Here is a 27,146-nt window from a genome sequence, read left to right as displayed (position 1 = left end):
TGCTTGAAGTTAACTCCTTCTCATACTAGAAGATTACCCTGAGCACTTAAATCATGTTTGCACCCATGCACAATCCTGCCCTCCCTCCTGACCCATACCAAGGAAAGACTTGCAGGATCAGAGCTTTTAAGAAATAGGAAGAAAATTGGACAGGGTTCAACAGAGGACTGGGATGCAAGAGACTTAGATTTGATTCCTGTGTCTCTCACAGACAGTCTGTCTGACCTTGGGCAGCTGCTTATCTACCCAGTGCTTCAGTTCCCCATTTGTAAAATGGTGCAGTAGTAGCTCTCTTCCTGACAGGGGTGTTGAGGAGATTCAATCCACTAATGATTATGAGAGATTGAGATTATATGGTGATAAAAGCCTGGGACAGAGCATCTTCCCCGCACTAGCTAAAGAAGGGTTAAATCCAGCCCTAAGAGCAGTGGAGTCAGCAGCTGCAGCAGATAGCAAGCAATTAGGGCCCAGCTGAGGCTGTGTAAATAAGGGCTGGTGAGAGGAGAGACTCACTCTTGCTCCAGCTGTGGAGCAGGAGGGACCTAGCTGCCAGATAAGTTGGAGGCTTCCTGATACAGAGCAGGGCTGGGAAAAAGCAGGTAGAGCTGGGGAGCTCTGGCCTGGCCTTACTCCTAGGCTGAAGGGCCTGAGGCAAGACATGAGGGTACTAGGGCTGCAGGGAGATGGCCAGGGCAGGAGAAGGCAGCAGGTCCAAACCCCTTGCCAGTGATGAGTGGCTATTTCAGACTGCCCTGATGCAAGGACTAGATGATGACTGGCAGTGGGTCACTGAGGCTAGATGAGTTTAGGGGGGTCCTGAGAGGGAGGATCCCAGAATGTGGGGGCACTGAGGTAGGGCAGTACCCAGAGGGGATGATGCCATCATCTGGGAGGGATGTGGGTCCTGATGGCAGAGCCAATAACAGGTAACAGCGAGTGAGACAGTGGCTGGAAGGGGTTGCTCCAGGACTGAAGAGCTCATTCCCAGAGTGACCAGCAGGAGGTACCATGGTAGTAAGTTACACCATGTTGCAGAGCCATATCAATATTTAAGGGGCATAGTGGATATAAGTTATATAGTTTTAAAAGATCCTATATTGGTCTGGTCGCTAACTCATCAAGCCCTTTGTTAGGTTTTAGGCAGTGCAGATATATAGCTGCTACTGGAAGAGCAAAACAAGCAAACCTGTATATGCTTGTAGGGAGAAGGTGAGGCATCTAACCAAAATCATACTGCAGCTGTAGTCCTTTCATAGTGGCAGTTCACAGATGAAGGACTCACAAGCCTCTGAGTTATCCATCTCTCTGGGGCAGGGGCCATCTTTGCATTATATCTGGGCACAATGCAGAGCACAGGGTGACTGATGTTCTCTTGAGCACTGCCTTACAAATAATTAATTCTTGTGGCTCTTTCAATGCTCCAACGCCACAGTGAACTCCTAAACTGCCATTCTCCTCTAGCTTTTGCTAGAGATGGGCCTGAACCTTTATGGCGGGCACTTGTGCTGCTTAAGCTATTGAAATAAAGCTTGTGTAAAGCTTGGCTTAGAGGGCTGTGTGTACTAAAGCATTTCAGAATTTCACCCAGCCCCTCACCGTATTTAATTCTCTCGAAACAGATATTGCAGAATGGGACTGATATTGTTGCATGTATTTGGTATTCTCAGTCTGTCTCTGCACCTATTTGATCACTTTTGCAGCTTCCTAGTGAATCTGACAGTCCAAGAATCCATATTCAACTGTAAATGTATTTATTATGAACCCTCTTTCTACTTTCTGAATCCCACCGCTCCTTCATGCTTATGTCCCCATATGGGGCTTTCACTGTGCAGCCCCCTGGGTGCATCTAGACTGGCAAGATTTTGCGCAAAAGCAACTGCTTTTTCGCAAAAACCTGCCAGCTGTCTACCCTGGCCGCTTGATTTTGTGCAAAAGCACTGACGTTCTACTGTCCGAAATCAGTGCTTCTTGCGCAAATGCTTTGACGCTTCCGTTCGGGGGAAAAAGTCCTCTTGCGGAAATGTTTTTGCGCAAAAGGGCCAGTGTAGACAGGCAGCTAAGACGTTTTGCGCAAAAGCAGGCTAAACAGAAAAAAGTCCTAGTGTACGCTTGGATGCTCTGTAGTAGGAATCAGCTCCCGCAGAATGGCACACTATCCCATGCCTGGCTGTGAGGCACAGCCAGCTGCTCCTGGGAAAACCACAGCATCACAGCCCTGTGAGCGTGGCCCCCACTGAGCCCCTCACCTGCTCCCGGTGCCTTGGCTGCCCCTTCCTCCCCCCCCCCCCCCGGGAAGTTCTCACTGCAGCCACACATGTCCCTGGGCTACATGTGTGAGGGCTAATGGGGAGGGGGGGGAAGCGCTCGGGCCGGCCCTAGGGCCACCTCAGTTTTGCTGCAAGGATGGTACACTCCCCAGTCACCCCTGGTTCCGTCCAGGAGATATCCCACATGATGGGGATCTGAGAGCCCAGACCACTTCTGCCAGATGTGCTCCCAGGCACTGTGTGGGGATGCATCTCGCTCCCTGTCAAACACCATTGATTAGCCCAAAGCCTCTCAGCCTCCACCGGCAGGGAGTTCCACAGGTTAACACAATACAAGCGCCCTCCCACCCTCCACAGGGCCAGGACACAGACCGGTGGTTACAATACATGGAGGAAGACCCTACTCCAGGGGCGGTCCTGTATGCAAACATACAACACAGAGGGGAGGAGGATAACCGAGTGGGCCCAAGCCACACTACTGTGGTGTCACCTGGGCTCAGGGGTGGCGGGCATGAGGTGTGGGGACAGTGGCCGGGCTGCCTGACTGACCCATCCTTTCTTCTCTTCCCTGCAGCAGGACCAAGTACAAGCCAGGGACCATCTAGTCCTGCAGCAGCGGCGGCAGCAGCACCCCCAGCCGCCCAACCACCGAGGCAGCGGCTCCACCACCGGAACCAGCTCCTTCGGTGCCACGTGCAGGCCGTCGAGTGCATCGAGGCAGCCATCACTCGGTGCGTGGAGGTGGACCTGCAGTGGCGCCAGGAGGGCCTGGGGCACCTTCCAGGCCCAGTGCATCCGCATGGCGGATTCCATTGCGACCCTCACCCACACATTGGCCATGCCATCCATTATGGCATGGCCTTGCCCCATGCACCTGCCATCCCTCCCCTAGCACTGCCCCTGCCCCCTCCTGCAATTGCCCCCCCTGCCCCTGCCCCTCCTGCCCACTTCCCCATGCAGCCTGCCCCGATGTGGCCTGCCCCCCATGTGCAGGTCTGCCCCCGCAGGAGCGGTCACAGGGGCCACAACTCCCAGGAGTAGCTCCTCCCCCTCCCAGTTCAAGGTCTCCTTCCCCTCCCAGTTCAAGGTTTCCTCGCCCTCTCCCCCTTGTAAATAAAAATATACAAGCTTTTTCTGTTCAAAACAAAACTGTGTTTGGTGTTTATTGGGAGGTAAGGGGAGGGGAGGGGAGTGGAGCGGGAAGGGTAGGGAATAGGAGGGAGTTGTAAAGGGAGACTGAAGCGACCCTACTATGGGGCCTGGGCGAACATGTCCGTCAGGGCCTCCCGGATGTGCACCCCATCCTGGTGTGCCTGGCGGCTGCCATCCATGCAAGGAGGAAGGCTTCCCCACTCCGCTCCACAAGATTGTGGAGCACGCAGCATGCAGCCGCTATCTCCGTGGCATTCCACTCACCCATCTCAAGAAGGGTGAGCAAACACCGAAAGCGGGCTTTCAAGCAGCCGAAGGCACACTCCACATGATTGCGGGCCCAGTTGAGGCGGTCGTTGAACCGGGCACAGGTCTGGTCCGGCCGCCCCGTGCAGGGCCGCATTAGCCAGGGCAGCAGGGGGTAGGCCGCATCCCCCATGACACATATGGGCATAGGCACATCCCCGACAGTAAACTCCTGCCGGGGGAAGTAGGTGCCCGCCTCCAGTCTGCAAAACAGTCCGGAGTTCCGGAGGATGTGGGATTCATGTGCCCTGCTGGACCAGCCCACTTAAATGTCTAGGAAGCAGCCCCGGTGGTCCACAAGGGCCTGGAGTACAATCGAGCAGTACTCCTTCTTGTTCATAAAATGGGCTGCTCAATGCTCCGGGGTCCGGATGGGGATGTGGGTTGCATCCAGGGCTCCCCCGCAGTTGGGGAACCCGAGGGCAGCGAAGCCGGCCATGGTAGCGTCCACATCACGCAGGCGGATGACTCTTGGGAGCAGGACATTGTTGATGGCGTGGACGACCTGCAGAAGGGTGCAGAGAAACACAGGGGAACACATCACATAAGGTAGGGTGAGTGTGTGCTCCCTTGCCCCCCCCCCCCGATGCCCTCTGTGCTCACACACACACACACACACACACCAGGGCCCCCTTGCCCCACGGCCCTTCTCCCCCCCCCCCCCCCCCAGCAGGCCTGTGCAAGGGAGGGACGGCCCAAACCCCTGGATGACCCAGCCTGGAATCTTGGCTGCCCCTGGGCATGGAGTGCCTTTTTGCCTTCTTCAAAATGGTTCCGGGCTTCTGCTTTTGCGCAAAAACGTTCTGCCAATGTAGACGCGCTTTTGCGCAAAAGCGCATTGTTATGACGATAACTCCAGGACCAATCTAGACACGCTTTTGCGGAAATACTTTTAACTGAAAAACTTTTCTGTTAAAAGTATTTCTGGAATATCATGCCAGTCTAGACGTAGCCAGGCCTGTGTTTTGTTTGCAGTTCCCATGAATTGTCAGTACAGTTGTTGGGGGTTTTCAGAACATAATCTCAATCAAAGAACAAGAGGTAGAGCCAGCACCCACTTGGCTTTCTGCTCTAGCAAAAGCTACATGTGAATGTAGTCAGCACAAACTGATTTGATCTCCCCTCCACTGTTTGTCACCATTACTTGGAGTGGAACCCTCCTGAAGTATGCATAATGATCAGCACAGACTCCTCTTTCATTGCTGGTACAAAATGGTAGTTGCTCTTTGTTGAATAGTAAACAAAATATGTAAGTGGTTCTGCAGAGGGAAGGCTCTGTGAATAATGGATCATCCACTGGTATTTCTCCGGGGGAGGGGGGTACACATGCAAATTAAATTTATTCTGATTAACTGGGGTCCATTTCCCCAAGCCATCTCACATAACTAGAAAGGAGGCACTGCTTTATAAGCATGAGGATAAATATCCTTTTGAAAAACTTTTGGATGCTATGGTGGAATCTCCATCACTTGAAATCTTTAAATCAAAATTGGACGGCTTTTTAACAGATATCCTCTAGTTCATTCAGACATTATGGGCTAGTTACAGAAATTATTGGGTGAAATTCTATAGCCCGTGTCATGCAGGAATTCAGAATAAATGACCATAACGGGACCTTCAGGCCTTGAAGTCTATGAATCTGTAAAGACTGTCTAGTTCATAATTTATTGGCTATAGAAACTAAGCTGTGGTATATTAGAGCTGTTTGGAAAATGAGGGTTTTTTCCGTTGGAAATTTAGACTTCATTGAAAAACTGAAAGTCTGTTTAGCTTAGCAAAATGAAGATTGAGAAGTGACTCGATTGCAGTGTATAAGTACCTTTATGGGAAGAGCATACTAGGTAATGAAGCTACCAAAAAGTCATAACAAGGACCAATGGTTGGAAGCTAAAGCCAGACATCTAAATTAGCAGTGAGTCACATTTCTTTTTAAGAGTGACTATGATTAATCATTGGAACAAACTACTCAAAAGTGGATGGATGCTCTTTTTCTTGATGTCTTGAAATCAGGACTGGGTGCCTTTCTGGAAGACATTTTATAGTAAGAGACAAGTTACTGGTCTGTGGTCAAGGGCAAGGCAATAGAAGGAGAAACAGACACTACTTCTGCCAAACTCAGTAAAGAGAAAACCGAGTAAAATGTTTTGTGATACACAGGAGGCCAGACTGGAAGGTTTAGGCCCTTCAACCCCTTTAAAACTGCACCTCACCTCTCAGCAGAAAACAAAGAGATTTCAGGTCAAGATTTTCAAAAGGAGATATGATTTGTGGCACCTCCATATTTGGATATCCAACTTATGACATCATAAAAGAATCTGATTTTTAGAAAGGACTGAGACACTCACCTCTGAAAATGAAGCCCTTTTAAGGAATCTGTGGTTTGGACCCTCCCTTCCCCCATTACCTAATCACTGTTGCAAATCTTGGAAGTAGTTTCCCTAAAAGATTCAGACACCTGGCTATGTCTACACTACATGCTTCTTGCACAAAAAGTCTTTTGCAGAAGAGTTCTTGCACAAGAACTTCTCGTGTAAGAGCATGTCCACACCTCAAAGCACATCACAGAAGTGATGTGCTTTTGTGCAAGAAAGCATCCACGCTGCATGGATGCTCTTGCGCAAGAAAACTCAGAGCACCTGTGCTTTTTCCCATAGTCCACACTTGCCTTTTTGTGCAAGAACTCTTAAAAAGAATCCTTTTATGGCTCATAAAAGGAGGTTTACCTGCGGTGGAAAAAGCCCTCTGTTCTGCTGTTTTACTCTTGATTTCCTTGCACAAAAGTGCATTTGAGGTATGGACACTATACAGGTTTTGGCACAAAACCTTTCAGTGTAGATGTAGCCCTGGGCTACGTTTAGACTGGCATGATTTTCCGCAAATGCTTTTAATGGAAAAGTTTTCCGTTAAAAGCATTTGCGGAAAAGAGCATCTAGATTGGCATGGAAACTTTTCCGCAAAAGCACTTTTTGCGGAAAAATGTCCGTGGCCAAGCTAGACACGCTTTTCCACAAAAAAAGCCCCGATCGCCATTTTCTCGATCGGGGCTTTTTTGCGCAAAACAAATCTGAGCTGTCTACACTGGCCCTTTTGCACAAAAGCTTTGCGCAAAAGGACTTTTGCTCGAATGGGAGCAGCATAGTATTTCCCCAAGAAGCACTGATTTCAGACAGTAGGAAGTCAGTGTTCTTGTGGAAATTCAAGCAGCCAGTGTAGACAGCTGGCAAGTTTTTCCGCAAAAGCAACTGCTTTTGCGGAAAAACTTGCCAGTCTAGATGCAGCCCTGGTGTATACAATGTGGCACTGCTAGCAAGGAGTAGACCCTTCTCTGAAGCATCAGGAATTGATCCCTACCCAAGGCTGCATACTGGACTTCCTAAACCAGTGGCCCAATGCAGTATAGCAAACGTTATGTCGTAGATTCTATTTCCCCAAACACTCACACAAGCACATCCTTAGACAAAGGTTTCCATGGAGATGGCAAAGTTACAGTGAAAAATACCTCTGTTCATTTTGCTTAAAAGTAGGTCAGTCTACAGGACAAAAAAAAGAGCACAGTTAAAAAGAGCTGATATGTGCTATTTCAGCCTGGGTCAAGTGTTTCACTTCTACATACACAACCAACTTTCTACCTGAAGGTTAGGCTACAATATGCCATTCCAAGAAGCACCTGTTTCAGGGTTGTCTAATAAGGAGCATCAGTCCAGATCACTCTTGAACGCACAGAAATATTTATCCTACTGGGGATATTTCTTATCAATCTACATATCTATTGTTTTTATCTCTGCCTGTAACAGGAATATCTTAAGCATTTGTGTCACATATCCTTAGACATGTTCCAGAAAGAAACAAACATTTCTCTTAAGATTTGCAATCATACTGGGAATTTCTTTGGCCTAAGGAGATTTTTCTCTAGTCAAATTAAGATGTGAAGCATCCTTCCACATCCTACAGAGCAGAACCCAGGAGACTCTTAACGGGCTAGTACCTTTGCTCCAGGGGATTAGCAACTGTTATCCCATTAGAAATTGCATTTAAACTCAGACTGTGGATCTAATTCATGTCCAATGTAAACTGGTGGAACTTCACTGGTGTTGCCATCACTCAGTCCAGGTGTGGATTTGGTCTTGTATATCTAATCACTTTGGATCAAATTTATGCACGCTGTTAATCCAGGGATTTTTCAGAAGCCAGACAACTGAACTGGGAGCCACCTGAGCTAGCCAGACCTGAAGTGTTGAGGAAAGAGGTATGGAGAATAGAGGGGCTTAGGCCTCTAAGAAAATAACTTGGTACACCACGCTGATGGGCTAGAGATAGGCCCTTCGCTCTGTTCAGCACCCTCAGCCATGAACCTTCTTCTGGAGTTAGGCACCTAAACCAGGTCAGCTGTTTAAGTAACCCCTGTCCTAGCTCAGTAGTTCTCCATGAGGGATACACCATACATATACCCCTGGGGTACACATTGGTCTTCCAGGGGATACTCAAACTCATCTAGACCAGAGTTTCTCAACCTGGGGACAGGTTTCTTTGGGGGAGGGGGTGGATGTCACAAGCATTAGGGTGTGGCAAACAGAGCAACTGACCAGGGTCCTATGTTACAGGGTCCCTGGGAAGCTAAGCCCTAGAGGGAGGGACTTGTGCTTCAGACAAGTATTGTTTAACTGAGATGAAAACTGGGAGTGCTTAGACCAAATCAGACTCCTGAAAGAGGTCCAGTCATCTGGAAAGGTTGAGAGCCACTGTCCTAGCTAACATGCTTTCATCTTCCTCTTTTTACTGCTCATGCTTGAGGTCTCTCTCCTACTCTTTTTTTTTCATTTCCGTGCACCTGCAGCTGCCCCCATCCCCATGCACTCACATACACACACCGATCAGTAGCCTCCATCCAGCTCTCTTTCAGTGGAGGGTCTGCCAGGGATCAAGTCCTAGGCATGCTCAGAGCCCACCTGCAGGATTGGGCCCTGCCTAGCATGAGACTCCTGCTTTGGAGCCTCCGGGGCTTTGACTTGAGCTAGGGCTCTGGGCAGCTCATTAAAGGTGGCATATTAGCAGCACTCAGGCTGCTTAGAAAATGCTGACTGGAGATAACTGTTAAAGGGACTTAGGCACCTGAGGGGGTTGGGCAGTGTCTAAACTGCAGCTTTGAAAAATGTCAACATTTAGGCATCTATCTGCCTGTTTAGGTGCCTAAGTCCCCTTAAAAATCTTCCACATACACTGCAAGCCATTTAATTACTAATCTGTCTTTTAGATGCCTAGGTACCATAATATGTTTCACTTCAATTTTCCAGACTTCAGGCTATCACCCAGGGCAAGTGACACTGACTATTAACAACACATCTACTTTACTCAGAACTATTACAGGAGCTTTTTTCTGTTTCTTAGCAACAAGACCAGCAGGAAGCCCTAAAAGTCGTTCTCAACAAGCTCTGCTTGTCCAGACTATGCGCTCATCACTGTATTGCAAACACTGAATGATCCCCTAGCTGATTATTCATGGGGGGAAACTGAATAGGCCCATGTTTCATTAGGGACTTTAATAGCATATTTGTTAGGCAATCAAATATTTGCAGGTATTGGGAGACATGGATTAGAGGTGGCTCTAAATGCTCAGACTCATTGGAAGTCCTTGTCTATTTATATTCCACAGGGTTCTTTCATGGGCTTTAATTGATTAGTGTATGGTTACCATGCACCCAAGAAGAGTCCCGTTTTCACAGCACTGTTCACCTGGCCCAGCTTGCAGGAATGTAAATTCCCAATTCCTGTCATTTCAGTACCATGACATGTTATTAGAATTAATAGTAGGGGTGTCACAATAGCACATACAGGCCCTCATCAAGCTTGAGGTCCCACTGGGCTAGGCCTTCTTCATGTACCTAGTGAGAGACAGACCAGGCCCTGAAGCACTAACAATCTAACAGAGAAAACAAGGATGCAGGAGAAGGAAAGAGAAGCATGGGGTGGGAGGGAAATGACCCACACAGAAGATCAGTATGGAATCAGCGATGCAACCCAGCTCTTCTAACACCCTGCCCAGTGCTAAAATCAACATGTTGTGATGCTGCTCCACCATGCTAGATCTGTATGCACAGACACAGCATCATCATGTGATGCTGCTCCACCATGCTAGATCTGTATGCACAGACACAACAAGCCCAGAGGACATCTTTGGTAAAACTCTTCCTCGGTGAATCAATGAACTTTGTCTAATTCTCAGCTCTGAACAATGCTAAGCACCTGCAGTTCCCATTGATGAGGCTGATTCTGATCTCCTTTCCAGTGGTGTAAATAAGAAGCAACACCACTGTGAGCTTATACCAGTATAAAATATATGTGTGTAAGATCGGAATAATGGCTTTAGGATTTAAAGTACACTTTAGCTTGAATTCTAAGAAGGCTTTCAGTTTTGTATTAAATTTTAAGAGCAGGCTTACATAGATAATTAGTGATTTTTTTTTCAGAAGTCCAATTGCCACATTTATTTTCCTGGCAAGAGGATGCACTGAAAGACCATCCTCCTCCACACAGAGAGTTTTCATTCCATCCACTCAATGGTGATATGTTCTTTAAAGGGTATGGGTAGCCCTGGCTGCTAACCAATCATTTCCTTTTATGGCTTTGAAGGAAACAAAGCCATGTGACAAATGGGTGAGTTGAACACTGAGAGTTTCCAAGACACATTGGGTAAGGCGTGCCAACAATCAGAAAGCTACAAATCTGAGGGGTGGGTAGTGGAATGTGACCATCTGCCAATGTTGGAAAGGAATAAACATCAAAGATTGAGAACAAGAACTGTTTAGGATGATCTAAGGGGGCACCTAGGAGCAGTGTAATGACATAAGCAAAGGAACATGTAGGATGAGTATTTGGAAGCATTTCCTAAAAGCAGGACCTTGTAGTCCTTACCTGTTACTCAGTCCTTATTTGGGCAAACACCAACTGAGTTGGCTGTTTGCTTAAATCAGAATGAAAAACCTTGTCTTGCCCATGTGAGAATGCGTGGCACCTGGCAACACAGAAACAGGTATATTACATTTTTGGGGCTTGATTCTGATATTGTGCTGGTTAACGCAGGTGTAATTGCATTGATTTCAGTGGAATTACTTCTGTTTGGTTTACATGGGTATGGCTGAGACGAGAAGAAGGCCTGTGATGTTTAAACAAATCTATTACAACAATATCTCTGAAGAAAGGAGATGGAATCCCCTTCCATTTCGTTTGTTTATTTATTTATAAATTACTGGACCTCTAAGAACATATATAGAATCGTCCTTAACAACATAACAAAGCAACCAGTATCGATTATAAACTTTCCTCTCAGAGCATCATTCAGCCACACCAGCCCAAGTACAAAGACCAACCTTGTGCCAGGCCCTGAACTCAAGAGAGGTGTTGGGCTCTGCCAGAAGTAAATTCCAGAACTGAAAACTCGCAGGTTCCCTGGAAGATGTGCACTTATACCACCTCTCAGGAGAGATTCACATGTCACCCAATCGACTAGCACAGCACCCATAACTAGGTTTTGTTTCTACTGATGGTGCACATTCACACTTCTCTCAGTGCACGTAAAATTTTATTCTGCACATGGAAAAAATTTGCACACGGATGGAAACAATTAGAGAGAACATTGCCCTTCACCTTCAGATCTAGTGACACTCAGCAGAAAAGCCTTGTTGATCTCCATCGTTGGGGTGGTCAGAGTGGGACAGAGCATTTCTAGCAGCCAAATTCCAAGCCATGCCAATCTGCATAAAGCAAAGTCAATACCTTGAATCTCACTGAGGAGCAGACTGGAAACTGGTGCTGTCTAGAAAAAACAAGAAGTGTATCTATGCTCCATTTGCCTCAGATCACTAAGGGCCTTGCTCCCAATTAAGTTGACCTTATTTACAGGAGCAGGCCCATTACCTTGAATGGGCTGTTTTCATAATCACTACTCAATGAGTAAAATTTGCAGAACTGGGCCTACTCAAGCAATCACCTTTTAGTTTTAAATAATTTAAATGCAGGTGTTATTTAAAGCTAAACTAGACAAAGTACTAGAAAATATACCATAGAGGCAGGCAGAGAAGAGAAGATTCTTTTCCGCTTCTAAGCTGTTTATTCATTAAATAAGGAGCTAGGAAGTTCTGATGCAGTTTACATCCTGAGGCTGAACTCTAGTCAGTCTCTGAACAGTAAGTGATAGTGAAATAAGAATCAGGCAACAGCTGTGTCTGGGCTTGTCTCAGTACTTTGGAAATTTCTATATTTTTTATTAGCATCAACCAGTGAACATGTTACAAAGTGAGGAGTTTTGTAATGTTTGACATGAATGGTGTGTGTGTGCCTGTAACAGTGCCTTAGTTTCCCTGGGTGCTGCTTGTTTAATAAGCTGGTAAGAGAGTGTTTGCTGATCCAGAGCACCAGGTGTGACCTTGCCAGCTGGGACCTGAGAACAAGGGCTTGGAGATATGGGGGACCTTAGCGACTGGTGACTGAGAGGCCCAGCCCAGCCACAGCGGGAGGACAATGGGCTGTGGAGAAAGGACCCCGGTGACCTGACCAGCTAGTTCCAGCCAAAGGGGGACAAAGGACTGATGAGAGGAGAAGACAGGGTCAGGTGACCATGCTTATCTGGACAGATGACAAAGGAAAGGGGAGAAGCTGTTGGGGATGGATGTTGGAGGCGCCGCTGGAAGGAGGAGGCTTCTGCATTGTGCAGAAGGAGCAGCAGAGCTCGCCTGGATGCAGAGGAGATTTGCTGTGCTGAGGGAGGCCAGGCCTGCAGGCCCTAAAAGTTCCTAAGCTACGCTCAGATGCTCAGTAAATCTCCTGTTCTCTGCTGGTTGAGAGTCACTCCAGTCTAGAGACTGGAGCTGCATTATTCCCCTTGGGAGTGGAGGCCTGGGGGTCTAGAGCAAGAGACAGGCATGCTAACAGCTCAAGTGTGGTCCCAGGAGGTGCAGGGCCCCAAGAGAGAGTGGACCCCAAGAAGGGCTGTCACTGAAGGAGGTTTCCCATGCGGACCGTACGGGCCAAGTATGGGCATAACCTGTGACAGAAAGCAAGATACAACTTTGCTGCAGTTGCCATAGACTGATGTGACACATGTACATTTACCTTTATTTTACATGTTGGCTGCTAGTGAAAGATGGGTGTCACAAATGGTTAATGTTCAGTGGATAGCTTTGGTCTTCAAAGCTATTAGAACCCAGTGGACTCCAAATCACACCATTTCAGAGACAATCAATATACAGAATGTACAAAACCAATCCACACAGGTCTGTATCTGTAATGACTGAATCTAGCCCCAGTTCACTTGCTGTTGTTTGAGTGGGGGATAGGAAGTCTTGAAGCTCTAGTTCAGACTAAAATAAGAACCAGCCCACACGTTACCCATGAACTTGAACCTGAACTATGAACAATTATTGTGGGTAGAAAACAGATGGTTAAGCTTTAGATTCCATTTGGTTCATTTTCACACATCTGGGTTTTGGCAGGAAGTTCTGAAAGGAGAGCCTGATCCGAGGAGATTTCTTACCTCTGTCAAGGTCTGGCAGCCATCCAAATGGAATGCTTCCTCCTCCTGAACTTTGAACCTATTGAAGTTTATCTGGGCTGATTTATTTCTCAGCCCCAAAAAGCAGGTAATATGGCCTAACCTCTCCCCATTCCAGTGCTCCCTTCATTCATTTTAACCCCCATATATTGTGCTTTAATATTTATATTGATGTACAGTAATTCCTCATTTAACACGTGCCCACTTATCACGTTTTCGTGACAGCACAATTTTTTTCTTAGGGAACGTTTTTTGAATTACATGACCGTCCCCAGAATAACACGATTTCCCCAGCCGGCCCATTGCCGGCGGCTGCGCGGGGCTTCCCCCACCTCCCTGGAAAGTGGCAGAGGGTTCGCCGCTCGCCGTTCCCTGATGACCCCCCCCCTTCACCAGACACAGTACGGGTCCTGGCAGGCCTGTCACAGGGGCATACTCCCAACCCAATCCTCCTCCCTTCTCCTCCCCTTCTCTTCCCCAGAGCCAAACACCTCCCCTCCCTGCTGTAACTCAGTCCCTTTTCTCCCCCCACCTTGTGTCCCAGTCCCAACAGACCCCATTGCTTGAAATGCAACCCCCACCTTTTCCATTATTTTCAATGGGAAAATTGACCCCGCATAACACGTTTTCACTTAACACGATCATTTTCTGAAACATATCTATAGTGTTAAATAAGGAATTGCTGTATACAAATGCTAAAACTAGGCACCTATCCATATGTTCCAGGCAACTTTGTCATGACTTAAAAATAATTCACAAATAACACAAAAGAACGTAGCCATATAATTCAATATAAACCTTCTCCAGCAAGCCAGGTGAACCATCAATGTATACAATGCATAATGTGTGTATAGACAGAAGGAAATATCTTTATTAGTAATTAAAAAATCAGGACAGAGAAACTTACCTCTTTAGGGCTATATTTTCAAAAAGATAGAAGCTTACAGCAGGTCAAAACATGTGCATGAGTACCATTGTTGGGTGTGAAAATCTAGTAAACGTATCTGTAAATTGTTAATTAGGCACCTCGTTAGCAGTTTGCATGCATACTGACCCATTATGCATGAGCAACTGTGCTAATTGTAGGCATAATCACAACAGCAGTTTGGCACACTGTGACTTCTAACCTTTGTAAATTTGACCTTAGATGTTGTGCCGTAAACAGTGGTTTCTCATCCCAATATGGTACTAACCTTTATGACCTTCGTCTGCACCATATACCAGTGACAAGTATCAGAGGGGGTAGCTATATTTGTCTTTATCTGTAAAAACAATGAGGAGTCCTGTGGTACCTTAAAGACTAACAGATTTATTCTGTAAAGTGAGTTTTGACCACAAAAGCTTATGCCCAAATAAATCTGTTAGTCTTTAAGGTACCACAGGACTTCTTATTCTTTATACCAGTGACAGTCACCCCATAGCTCATCAAAAAGCAGCTTATCTGAGCTCTTCACTACCAAATACTGAGTGTGCTTCCTCTCCTTCTTCTAAAGTCCTTTTGCAGCCATGTAACACTCTGGGAACTTGGGTTCTTCCATGTATGCAGTCCATACACAATCCTACTCCACTAGATACACTGAGTGGTCCAGTCTCTGATACTAAAAAAGTGAGATATGTAAATTGTCAGAAGAACACTCCCCTGAAAGCTGAATCAAATGTAATGTAGAGCATGATGGGCGATATGAACTTTTAAAATAGCTTGGCAAGTAATACAAATAGGAATATGAACCAAAATTAGGATCTGTATCTACATGCCAAACACTGCAAAGCATGCAGTTGTTTACAGCCATGGATTCTGTTCAAGCCCATTTCTATTCAGTAGCTTTCTTCTCCTCTGATACCACTGCTGCAGTTTCTATATCAGCAATGAGTGTTTATTACCTTTTGCTCTGCAGGGCTGTTTTTAGTTTTCTTACATTTCCAATTATACCTCACAGTTGTCATTGATCTGTTTTCTGTTAGCATGAAAATCAGAACTGTGAGCTGTATAATTTAAGATTCTGCCTTCTTTAATACTCCTTTTTGTTTTAAGGCAGACTATTTAAATTGATCATTATTAGGAGATATTAAAAGAACTATCAATCCTCATGCTTCTGGGTAGAAACTGATCAGCTGCAGGGTCAGGAAGTAATTGCCCAGGGACTTCCTTACTAAGGTTTTGTGCAATTAGGTATGTTATGAGAGTATAATTCCTCCATCTCTGCATAAGGTATTGGCCATTGTCAGAGACAGAATATTGGAGTTAATAGATCATGGGTTCATCCTGATATAGCAGGATATAGGATGCTGGACTAGATGGATCATTAATCTTTTTTGCTATGGCAACACCTATCTTCTTATCAGAGGCAATTGTTTATTCTGTGCTTTTAGTTGTATGTAGGCTAGCTCCTCAGCCGGTGTAAATCAGCAGAGCTGCACTGACTTCAACAGATGTACTTTGATCTCTATGGGTTAGATCATCAGATGGCGTAAATCAGCATAGTTCCGTTGACTTCCATGGAGCTGTGCTGATATACCTCAAGCGAGGATCTGGCAATACGTCAGTTTGCCCCTTTCTAATGGTAAGCAGAGGGAGCCTGAACTGTACATAATATGTAGGTATAGGATGGCATAGTCTCGTCCCATATCTGTAATTGTAAAACATTTATTTACACCAGATCAGAATCTGGCCCATGGCACTGAACGAGTTCTCACCCCAGGATTATCTGCATTCCCTAGACTTGACTTCTCTGGCTGCTGCAGTATGTATCCTAGCTTCTTCAATTGATTTTTCACATTGTCTAAACATATTTAGACAAAAGACTTCACTAGTGCTCGAAAGTTGCTTTCAACATCCTCCTACTCTCATTCAGATCTATTCTCTTCTGCTCTCATGTTCTTATCATATTGAAGAATTCTGTGTAAATGAGCATTAATGAACCAATTTAAAATTATTTTTCTGTGAGCAATTTCAGCTGTGAGTTGCTTGCTTATGTGAATCTCAGTGACGTGAGTGGGGGAAGGGAGAAAATATGCCTTTGCTGTGACAATTTTAAGTGCTGAAGCAAAGACACTAATGAAGAGTTCAGGTGCCCTCATGTACCTGCATGGGGAGGGGTAGATACAGTGTGAAATTCAGGAAAAGTCACGGGATCTGCTAGTATCTGAGAGGAGCAGTGCATCTCTCTCTTTCTCTACAGCCTTGGCATGTTTACCTCCCAGTTCAATCCCTGCAGAACATGGCAACTATGCCTGCAAACCCATCCACCTAATTTGAACATGGAAAGGGGCCAGCAACATTAACAGCTGTTGGAAGGCAAATTCCAGTGGAAGGAACTAGTTGATTGATGTGAAGGGGGGAGTGTGTGTATGTTTGGGGGGCAGGAGTGTTCATGCGATGAGTATTTGAGGAAGGGTATTTCTGTCTGTGTAGGAAGGTTAATAGTAGTCTGCAAGATGCAGTAGCAATTAGGGGCTGAGTGTCAAAAGCCTAGTCATGCTGTACGCAGCACCTGCACCTATGAATTTATCCTTTTTCTATGCAAGGTTTATTTTTAATCCCATCCCCATAAAGCTTAATCAAGAAACAGTTATTCAGCTTTGCGAAAAAAGTGACTCTCCACAGACAACTTTGTTCTTTTTATTTTCCTGTGCGTGATCTGGAAAAAGGAACTCTTCTATGGAAGATAATAACCGCTAATTAAAACATAAGAGCAACAAAGGGCTGCTCCATCTCCCATTAGAGTCAACAGCATCCTTTTTTTTTTTTGTCCTAAAAGTGAACTGGAGCTCACGTGGAGTGGCTGGATTGCAGGCAGTGTGTTGTATTGAACATTGTTAAAATTGTGGTCTATCACTTTAATTTGTAAGGGCTTGTTTGGTCCTGTTGTAGGCAGGGGGGTTCTGTAAGGAAGCTTGACCTGGATCTTGAAGCAGTCAGAATGCAAGTAGACAGCCCAGAGTAAGGGAAGTAGTGCGGGCAAAAGACCCATCTGGCTTCAAGATTAAGCTAGATGGGTTTATGAAGGGGATGGTTTGATGGGATAACAAGATCTTGGCAACTAATTGACCTTTCACTATCAGTGATAAATAGGCCAATGGTGGGAAGATAGGAGTTGCTATAGAGAACTTTTTCCTGGGTGTCTGGCTGGTGAGTCTTGCCCACATGCTCAGGCTTCAGCTGATCGCCATATTTGGGGTCGGGAAGGAATTTTCCTCCAGGGTAGATTGGCAGAGGCCCTGGAGGTTTTTCGCCTTCCTCTGTAGCATGGGGCACGGATCACTTGCTGGAGGATTCTCTGCATCTTGGGGTCCTTAAACCATTTGAGGACTTCAATATCTGAGATATAGGTGAGAGGATTATTCTAGGAGAGGTTGGGTGAGATTCTGTGGCCTGCATTGTGCAGGGGGTCAGACTAGATGATCATAATGGTCCCTTCTGACCTTAAAGTCTATGGCTACTTCTAGACTGGCATGATTTTCCGCAAATGCTTTTAACGGAAAAGTTTTTACGTTAAAAGCATTTGTGGAAAAGAGCGTCTAGATTGGCACGGATGCTTTTCCACAAAAGCACTTTTTGTGGAAAAGCGTCCGTGCCAATCTAGACGCGGTTTTGCACAAGAAAGCCCCGATCGCCATTTTCGCCATCGGGGCTTTTTTGTGCAAAACAGTTTTTAGCTGTCTACACTGGCTCTCTTGTGCAAAAACATTTCCGGAAAAGGGCTTTTGCCCGAACAGGAACGTCAAAGCATTTGTGCAAGAAGCACTGATTTCAGACAGTAGAATGTCAGTGCTTTTGCACAAAATCAAGCAGCCAGTGTAGACAGCTGGCAAGTTTTTGCGCAAAAGCAGTCGTTTTTGCAGAAAAACTTGCCAGTCTAGACGCAGCCTATGAGTCTATGACTTGAGCTTGGTATCTCAGGGAGAAGTCTGTTTTCTCTCTCTCTCACTGTTACGCTGTGATGTTCCAGTAAAAATATTCTATATTGTTTGTCTAATTTCTTTGTGTATATGCTGTGAAACATAATAAGCAGGGATAAGGGAGCCTGGAGCAGCCCTAGTAATGGTTCTGAAAATCTTTAGGAAGGAGGATGTAATTGCCTTTGCAAGCTTTGTGTCTGTTTATATTTTTGTCTTCTGGCTAGAACAGGTGACTCAGTCAGGGCCTTTGACATCTGTGGTAAATTCTGGAAAGGAGTGAAGTCTAGCGGTTACAACAGTGGGCTGAGAGTCAGTACTGCCTTTGCAGTTCTCTCTCTAAGCCTCCCATTGATTTCCTGTGTGTGATGTTAGGCCACTCTGGTAGGGACCTATTATTCCTCCCACTGAAAGCAATCAGAACTGTGGCATTGAAGTCATGAGAGCAGGATTTGGGTCTTAGGTCTTTTCACGAGCTATTTTTTCCTTCTGCAAAATGAAGATCAGAATGCTTAAGTGTCTCTGAGGGGTGTTGTGAAACCTAATCAGTTAGTTAATGTCTGAGATCCTTGATGGAAATGTTGATGTGGGAAATGTCACTGAGTGCCTGCCTTACTTGCACTAGAATGTTAAGGTGTCAAACTTAAAAAAAAAAACTGGGAAATGTAAAAGTTATTGTTCTCACATTGTGCGTACTACAGACATTCCAACTCTGCTTGCCACCATTTGCCCTTCATTAGTTATGATGATGAATAATATCGCATTGATTATTTATGTAGATGCACATGACATGTTACTGAACACACAAGGGCAGACTGCGTGTCAAGGAGAGCTTACAGTGTAAGGGCCATGGTGTGTCATCAGTATTTTAGGCAGAACTTCTCATTGAGTTCATTGGGAATCTGCTTTTATTTGTGTATTTACAACTTACAGCCTACTCTGTCTTGAAAGCCCATTGCTGCTGCCAGGAGCAATGTCATGCAGAATAGAGGCGCAGAGCCAGATGTCTCCGATCCCAACCCCACAAGGACACTCTCTCCAACTGTCTCAATGATTCCTGAGCATCTTCCGTTTTGGTGAGTGGCTGCAGTAAGCAGATTCAGTTCCTGGAATCTGTGCTATTGCAGGCGGCCTGGGTCCCAAGGCATCTGAGCTGATGGGTGAGGAAGAGAGAGTCTTTCCAGTGAAGCCCTATAACAAGGTGACTCTCTCATGGGCTAGAGAACCTGGGGCTAAGCCAACCTTGATTACAGAATGAACTCCACTGTGAACAATCAGGTGATTCTTGAATAAAAGGAACCAAGTTTAAAGGCTGACAGGGTTCAGGTAGGGAAAGAGCTGGAGGGAAGAGAATGCAAGAAATCCCTGCAGGGCCCTGAGACCAAACTCAAGAGAGTCGCAGAGGTGAAAGTAATGGGGTCTGCAGCTCTGGCAAGAGCCAGCTGAGTTTCAGCTAAAGCCAGCAGGAAGCTATTTAAAGAGCTGGCAGGGACCTGGATTGCAATAGGACAGTACCTGAAACTAAAGTTACTTTCACTGCTACGGAGAGGAAAAGGAAGCTCAGAGCAAGGTGGCCTGGGAGAGCCCCTGATCAAACAGGAAGAGACTGAGGCTATGTCTACGCTGACAATTGAGCCACAAGACTTTTGTCATTCAGAGTTGCTAATCCCCTTACTTCCTCCCTCCCGCCTGATAAGTTTTTCCATGAGAAGTGCCAGTGTGAACAGCACATTGTCTGCCAACAAAGAAAAAGCCACTTGTTGAGGGTGGCCGTTTTACGTCAGCCAAAGAGCTGACAAACAGTGGCTATGCTGCCTGACTCTTAGTGACATGACTGTGTCCACACAGCCTTGTTGCTAAAAGATGCATAGCGTAGAGCAGGAGCGGGCAAATTCCAGCCTGGGCCTCTTCCTGCCACTCGCATTGGCCATGAACAGCGATTGGTGGCCAATGAGATCTGTGATCGTCCAATACTCATGGAGGTGCAGATAAACAGCAGCGGCAGCCCACGGGACTAACCCTGGTTAACCACTGCCATTTTACTACCCACCTCTGGTGTCGACAAAGCCTGAGTGACTAAGCAGGGAAGTAAAGAGGAGAGATTGGAAATGGTCCAGGGAAAGTTGCCCTGTGGGTAAAGGAACTGACATAGTAGTGAAATATAGGGCCCTGGACTGAAACCCAGGATAGAGGGTGGGACCAGCCCAAGAGGGGTGCTGCCGTCTGAACCTGGTGGACTGGCTGTGGAACAGACCCAGAGAGTGAAGAAGGATATTTTTATATTAATGTATTTTGGAGGCTCTAATTTGGACAGTTGTGACCCCAAAAGGGGTGGGGGCTGGAGATGGTAACCTGGCTGAGTTACTGATAAAGAAACTACCACTCACCAATGTGAATAGTGGCAGGAGGACCTTGCCCTGTGAAGTGGCAAGGCCTCACACCTGGCCAAGAAGGGATGCCTAGGGGAGAGTGGACTCTGTTATGAGCCCAGACAGCTAAGACACTTGTTCATGATGATCTTCCCATGTCAGATGATGAATAATAATAAAAAGTCCTGCAACTTGCTTCAAATCATTAAAGTTGCTTTTCATGTCTTTTGCTTTTCTTCCAAGCTATCATGTTCCCCTTGCCATTTTGTTTCCTTATTTCAACAGGTTAGGATTTGGAACCTTTTGTTTGTTTGTTTGTTTGTTTGTTTGTTTGTTTTGCAGCATGTCTGCTCCAAGTGGTTAGGATCAAACTGAGCCTGCTAAAAAGTTGCCTATGTGAGAGGGCCCCAGGGGGGAATGCTGTGATGTTCTTCACAATGAAGGCCTGGCCCAGGAGAGTTCAGTGAAATTGGATAAAAAACAAACAATAAATCATGCCTCATTTTCTGTGATGCCAACCGTAAAACATCCCTAATTATAGTCAGCCCATTTTATTTGCTATTGTGGGAGAAGGGTGTAAGATGTGCCAAAAGTGAATACTAGCTAAGACAAGCTTAGCAAAGCTTCTACCAATTCAACCAAGGGAAGGTTGGTTTTTTTCGTGGTTTTTTTTTTTTTTAAATCTGACCTGGCAAAAGCAATGGACCATACAGATCCTGATTTGAATCTCAGCTGAGAAAATGAGGCCCATTTCACCACTAATACATATTTGACTTTGGGAGACATGCACCAGCTCACACAGGCAGAAAATTTGGCTCAGTTTGTGTAGGGTGCACACACACCAGTGTATGTCCACCAGTTGTGGCAGGGCTGCTAATGGAAGAAGTTCACCCATCAGATTTAACTTTCCTGTCCATTTGAGGGCTGTCTGTGCAAATGCATGCCTGCCTGAGGGCCCCACTACTTAGCTTCCTGTCTTGGGGTTCATCTGCTCATGCACCCTAATGACCTCCCATCAAGCACTGCACACAAATGCTTTAGGGCTTTCTTCAGGAAGAATGTCATTGCACAAGCGGGTTTTTGTTGTGCAAGAAGGGGCAGTGTAGACAGCTCCTTCTGGCACAAGAGCCTCTTCTGCAAAAATGGCAGGTCATTAGGTATGCAAATGAGGCTCAGCGATATTCCATGCTTAGCCTCATTTGCATATTTCTGGCGCAAGAAGCCGCGAGTGTAGACATAGCCTAGGTGTATGGGTTACACCTGCAGACTATGGCCTCCCTTGAGCCTACAATCTACCTGTAACTCACCGACCTCTATAACACAATTTGTACAATGGCAATCCATTACCCATCAAACAACATCACAGTCCATTGGTCAGTGTGCTTTCAATGCCACTGCCTTTTACTGGAGAGAATCAGAAATCTTCAGCTGTGTGTCAGGCCTTATACCCTTACTAATAAGGATTCTCCCTCTCGAAGTGGATTTATGACCGCGCCAAAGAGATTCATGCTACTCAGCTGCAGTGCCAAAGAGATTCATGCAGCCCAGGTCTAAATCTTTGGTTTTCACACAAAATAATGGTCCAATGGAGAGAGTTGCAGGAGGAGAGGGGAATCCATAATGATGTCATCATCAAAGTGGCCATCAGAACAGGTGCTAATTAGCCATCCCAACAGATTAGCCACGCACTGAATAGGCCATAAAGCAGGAACTGCTGACCCACATGGGGATCCCTCCCCCTGGGCAGAGCTGTGCAGATGGATGCATTGCTGCTCTTTGTTCAGGAACTAATTATTGAATATTGCAAACAGAGGCTTTTGCATTTATTGCCTTGAAGCATTTTCAGCCTGCAGACCTGTCCATCGAGCACTAAACTGTCCTGAAAAGAAGGGAGGAGAAGGAAATAATCTTCAGATTGTTTGGGGGGAAAAATGAATTCACTGAAAAGCTCATCAAAGGTTTGGTTTAAGCACACTAATGTCTGGAAATTCACAGTGAAGCTCCAGGCATCCAATATCCAGACATAGTTGGATAGCGTGAAGGGTGATGGCCAGCTATGAGCAGATCCTGGGTGCCTATTGTTTGGCAGTGAATTTCCATCCCTTTTGGAGAGTTTAAATCAGAACTGTAATGGCTTTCTGATGTTGTTAGTTTGGTGACTAGTTTCCCCTTGTATCTGCTTATTCAGGGAAATGGCAAAGAAACGCTGTTCCCGTGGAAGATGACAGGAGGCTACAGAAGGCTATCTCAGCTGCATTTGCACAGCAGAAGCCTTTAAAAATCACTGTGCTATGAAGGAGACATTTCCATATTTCACGGCTATTTTTGCCTGGTGCCTAAAGTTGATGATACTGCAAAAAAAAAAAATCTGAATGAAAAATAAATAAAAGCCCTTTTGCTTTTCCTTTCTTCTTAACAGTTTACATCCCAACCGTGTCACTCAGCAAACCCCACAAAGCAAAGTGGGTTATGCCTGTAAAATGAGAGGGATTAGAGCTGTGCTAAGGCTCTCTCTCTCCTTAGTATTTGAGCAAGGGAAATAGAATTCTATTCTCAGCTGGAGTTTAAACCCCCTCTTCTCCTTTGCTACCCTGCTCCACCATAACCAGGTCTCAGAAGCCAGCTAGAATCAATAGAGAAAAAGGAGGTCAGAGGGACTGTGAAGCATTGATTATCTGTGTGTTTCCATGCAGGGCTCCTACTGACCCCCTCATGTGAGAAGATCAACTTTAGAGCAATTAACCCTTTCCCTGGCTGTGATTCTGCACCTGCTCTACTCCTCTTACCTGTTTGTGTCTGCTCTAATTTCTGCTGCATTCAGCTGGGATACATGAGCAATGGCAGTCAGACAGCACGCACAAAAATATCAGTAATGCATGAGAGATGTCTGTTAAGCACTGTTTAGTGTGGTCCAAAGCAGAGTATAACTAGGGGAGGCAGAGCAAAGGAAACTATGCACTGAAAATCAGGAAAAGTTTCCTAAGGGTGAGCTAGATGAGGATGTGGAACAGCTTCCCAAGACAAGTCGAGACAGCCTCATTTATCTACTGAATTAAATGCAGACTGGACAAAGCACGGTAAAATCATGGGGGTGAGAAACATAAAAGCCAATTTAAGGTGATTTTTAAAGGGCCTAGGTTTGCAGAGGGTGGATACTCAGAACTTCCAAAATTCAGGCTCCAAAAGGCACCCCGTAATCACTAGTCCTTTTTTAAAAGGTTGGCCTGTGATGCTATAGACTTTTCCCATTCCTAATATCTACGTGTCTGTGAGGGCCCAGAAAGACTGAGTTTTTTCCCCTCTCATGTAGTTTATATTATTATTGCTAATTGGTATTTGTTAAGCACTAACAACATGCTCAGATTTGCTCAAGATACACCAGAGACACACAGTCCATGTCCTAGGGAGCTTACAGTGTGAAAGACACCAAGAAATTGGGATATGCTGAGAATCTGAGAAAAAGAGCATATTTACTTGCTATTAACTCACTTCTTCTGAGCATTATACAATGTGAATGTTTGGGAGGAATTTAAATGAGACCAGGGTGCTGGCTTGATGACTGGTACTGGAAGGTCATTTCATGGATAAGGGTATGTCTACACTACAGAGTATATTCAGAAAAACGTCCATTTTTCTGAAAAAAACTTCAATTACGTCCACACATTATGTCCATACGATCACATTCTTCCGAAAGAAAACCAAAGAGCTGAGGGGTTTTCCTGACATTAGTAAACCTCATTCTACGAGGAAGAAGCCTTTTTCCAAAAGAGCTCTTTTGGAAAAAGGCATGTGTGGACAGGGAAGAGAAAGTTCTTTCAAAAGAAGAGGAAAAAGCACAGGTGCCCTGGTGGCTACTCCGTCCATAGTAATCAAAGCTGAAATGTGAGATAGCATGCATTTGCTGTGTAGACGCTCTCTTTCGGAAGAAGTTTTTTGGGAAGATCTCTTCTGAAAAAGCCTTAGAGATGATGTGAGAGAATGTATGGAGGTGTGAATAGGAGAAGGACACCACTGATTAATGAGAGCCGTGGCTGGGCCTGCCACAAAGAACTCATGACCATCAAGTACTGCTGTAGCACTGGGTGTTCCCATATCCATTAGGTCATTGCCCCGTGTTTTCCAATGGGTGAGACTTTCTGAGCACAATCTTGCTGATGTCTCTTCACCAAGGGCATGACTTTTGTGACCTGATATTCTAGAACATCTCTAAATGCTCTCTTTAGGAAAGGCTTAATGAGGCCCCTGAAACATGGCATTTCCTGCCCTTGACCTGCCTTTTAACAGCAGTTAACTGGGTGTGCATTTTACAGCATCAGCAGATTTGATCACAGCAAAGAGACCTGCCGTACACTAAGGTGCTATTACCTGTCACTAAAGAATTCAACTGGGCTGATGTTGTTATAGTGACTGCAGGAAACCCTACTGTGGTTAATGGGCTTCCAGTGCAGACACGCTATTTAAGATGAGGTATCAACTTAAAGATGTGTTGGACAATGAGAATTCAAACATGTCCAAAGGGTGTCCTGGACGCTAAAGCACAGAGCAGATGTCAGGAAATCTGCATTCTATCCCTGACTCTGTCTTTGATTCAGAACCAGTCACTGAATATCTCTCTCTTTGACTTTCCTCATCTGTAACATAGACATGCCTCCCAAGGATATTGTGAGGGTTAATGTTTGTAATGAGTTTTGCCCATCATTGGTTGTGATGTGCCATAAAAACACTCAGGGTCATTATTATGCAATCATTCTTTGCATATGACCAGCAAACCGTAATGAGCGTTTTGCTTTGGCATGTACAGAAGGGTTGCTCCAGGTGGTGTACATTATGTGGAAATTTCAGGATGAGCTAAATGGTTCCAGTCAAACATAACCTGAGCCAAGCTCTCTCCCTAGACTTGGAACAAACATCAAGCCTGTTTGACTGCTTTTGTGGAGTACAGGCTGTGGGTTTTTTTCCCATGTGTTTCTTGGTTCTGTCCAGGCCTGGAAGCTTTGAAAAAAACACATGAGCAGCTAATGTTAATCTGATCCAAAGCTCTTCAGATTTCCAGTATGAATAAATTCATACAAGAGTTGGAAATAAATCCCAGAATTAGAGATTGGTCACAATGAAAGTTCCCTGTAAGCTGTGTACCTGCGCACTCGTGCAGCAGTTTTCAAAGCTCCCATGCAGGCAGGGAGCTCAGCTGATTGGCAGGGATGGGGGCTCTCACTGAGCAAGTAGCTAAATGGAGCTAGCTGCCTGCTTGAACTGAGGTGCTCCCAGAACCTGTACAAATGTAGATAAGGAGACAATTAGTGGCTGAGGGTACGGGGACCCAGTGAGTGAGTAAGTAATTAATTGGCTGATGAGGAGTCAGAGGGGAGGAGAGTTTACAGCATCCCTCTGCAGGAGGAGACAGAGGTAGAAACTTAGCACTCTCAGGCCTCCTGGGAAGGGGGAGATAAGGGGATGACTGCATGGGATAGGTAGATGAAAGAGAGTGGGTGGGTGCTGGCATCTGTGTGGTGAGGTAGAAGCAGAGGGCAGTTTGTTTGGGGTGTCTGACTAGCTGCAGTCCTCTCTGACTGGGTTGAGGGGGCAAGGGAGCAGGCTGCAGAGAATTATGTGTGAGAGGACATTTCAAACAAAGTCTGCATAGGTGTTAATGGCTTATGATAAGAAAGAAAAAGATTCTTTTAACAGAATGTTTTTGGAGTGTTGCAGATATCTGAAACTCTGAACTTAATGATTTTTTAAAAATCTGTGTTACTAATTAATACATGTATTGCAGTAAGACCAGATCTTTGCTATTTGGTAGAGTTCTGGCTCTTATGAGTCAGAGATAGCAAGTATTAGCTTGAGCTGTTAGAAAGGTTGATACTTGTACTCCAAGGGTAGTGTTAATTTTCTTTTTTATTTCAATTCATATTAAATATCGTAAGCATTGCTCCTTGTTATACATCCCTTGTTTTAATATATTTTCTTCCACTCATATGGACTGCTTACAATTATGTATGTGTTTTGTTTGTATTGGTGGTGCACATCCACACACACACTACCTCAATATTGGTGGTGAACATAAGAAATGTCAACCTGCCCAAAAGAAAATTCAACTTGCCCAAGGATAAAAAATGAACACTGGTCACAATCTGCTGAAATATTGGCAAAATAATGACCCTCTCCAGAACTGGGGTTGAGTGTTGAGCAAATGTGAGGCCTTTGGTTTTGGATAGAAACTGTGTAAAACATACTTTGGTTTTGGCTCCGTTTGGCGGCAGGGTCCCAAAATCAAAGCAAAACTCAGGTAGGGAGAATCCACATAAATAAAAACCACAGAGATCCATACAGAGTCCTTAGATTCAAATCCAAGACAACTCAGATGTGTCTAACCCTGATACATGGTGCCAATCAAGTCTCAGTCAAACTGAGTCCCCAAATCTTACCCTCCCCTTCAAGGCCTATTAGAATGTGGAGCTTTCATTCTGGTAGAAGAGGAAAACTTTAAAATTAGGTCATAGCTCTGAACTCCTAGTAGAGACATTCAAGTTGTTGCCAGAATAAAATCTTAACCCATACTCAAGACACAGTGCACATGCTTCAGAAGAGATGTTCCCCCTCCACTAGAGT

The 27,146-nt window shown here is 45.4% G+C and overlaps 1 long non-coding RNA gene across 1 annotated transcript; it reads left to right on the top strand.

The window, feature by feature from the left end:
* Positions 1 to 509: 509 nt before the first annotated feature.
* LOC142831012 (uncharacterized) lies at positions 510 to 3,348 on the top strand. Its single transcript, XR_012906600.1, has 3 exons — positions 510 to 599; positions 1,134 to 1,209; positions 2,842 to 3,348. It is a non-coding gene; the product is annotated as an uncharacterized LOC142831012 (long non-coding RNA).
* The last annotated feature ends 23,798 nt before the right edge of the window (positions 3,349 to 27,146 follow it).

This window comes from Pelodiscus sinensis, chromosome 11 (genome assembly GCF_049634645.1).
Source record: "Pelodiscus sinensis isolate JC-2024 chromosome 11, ASM4963464v1, whole genome shotgun sequence".
Classification (NCBI taxonomy): Eukaryota; Metazoa; Chordata; order Testudines; family Trionychidae; genus Pelodiscus; species Pelodiscus sinensis.
This window is presented reverse-complemented; position numbering and strand designations above follow the sequence as displayed.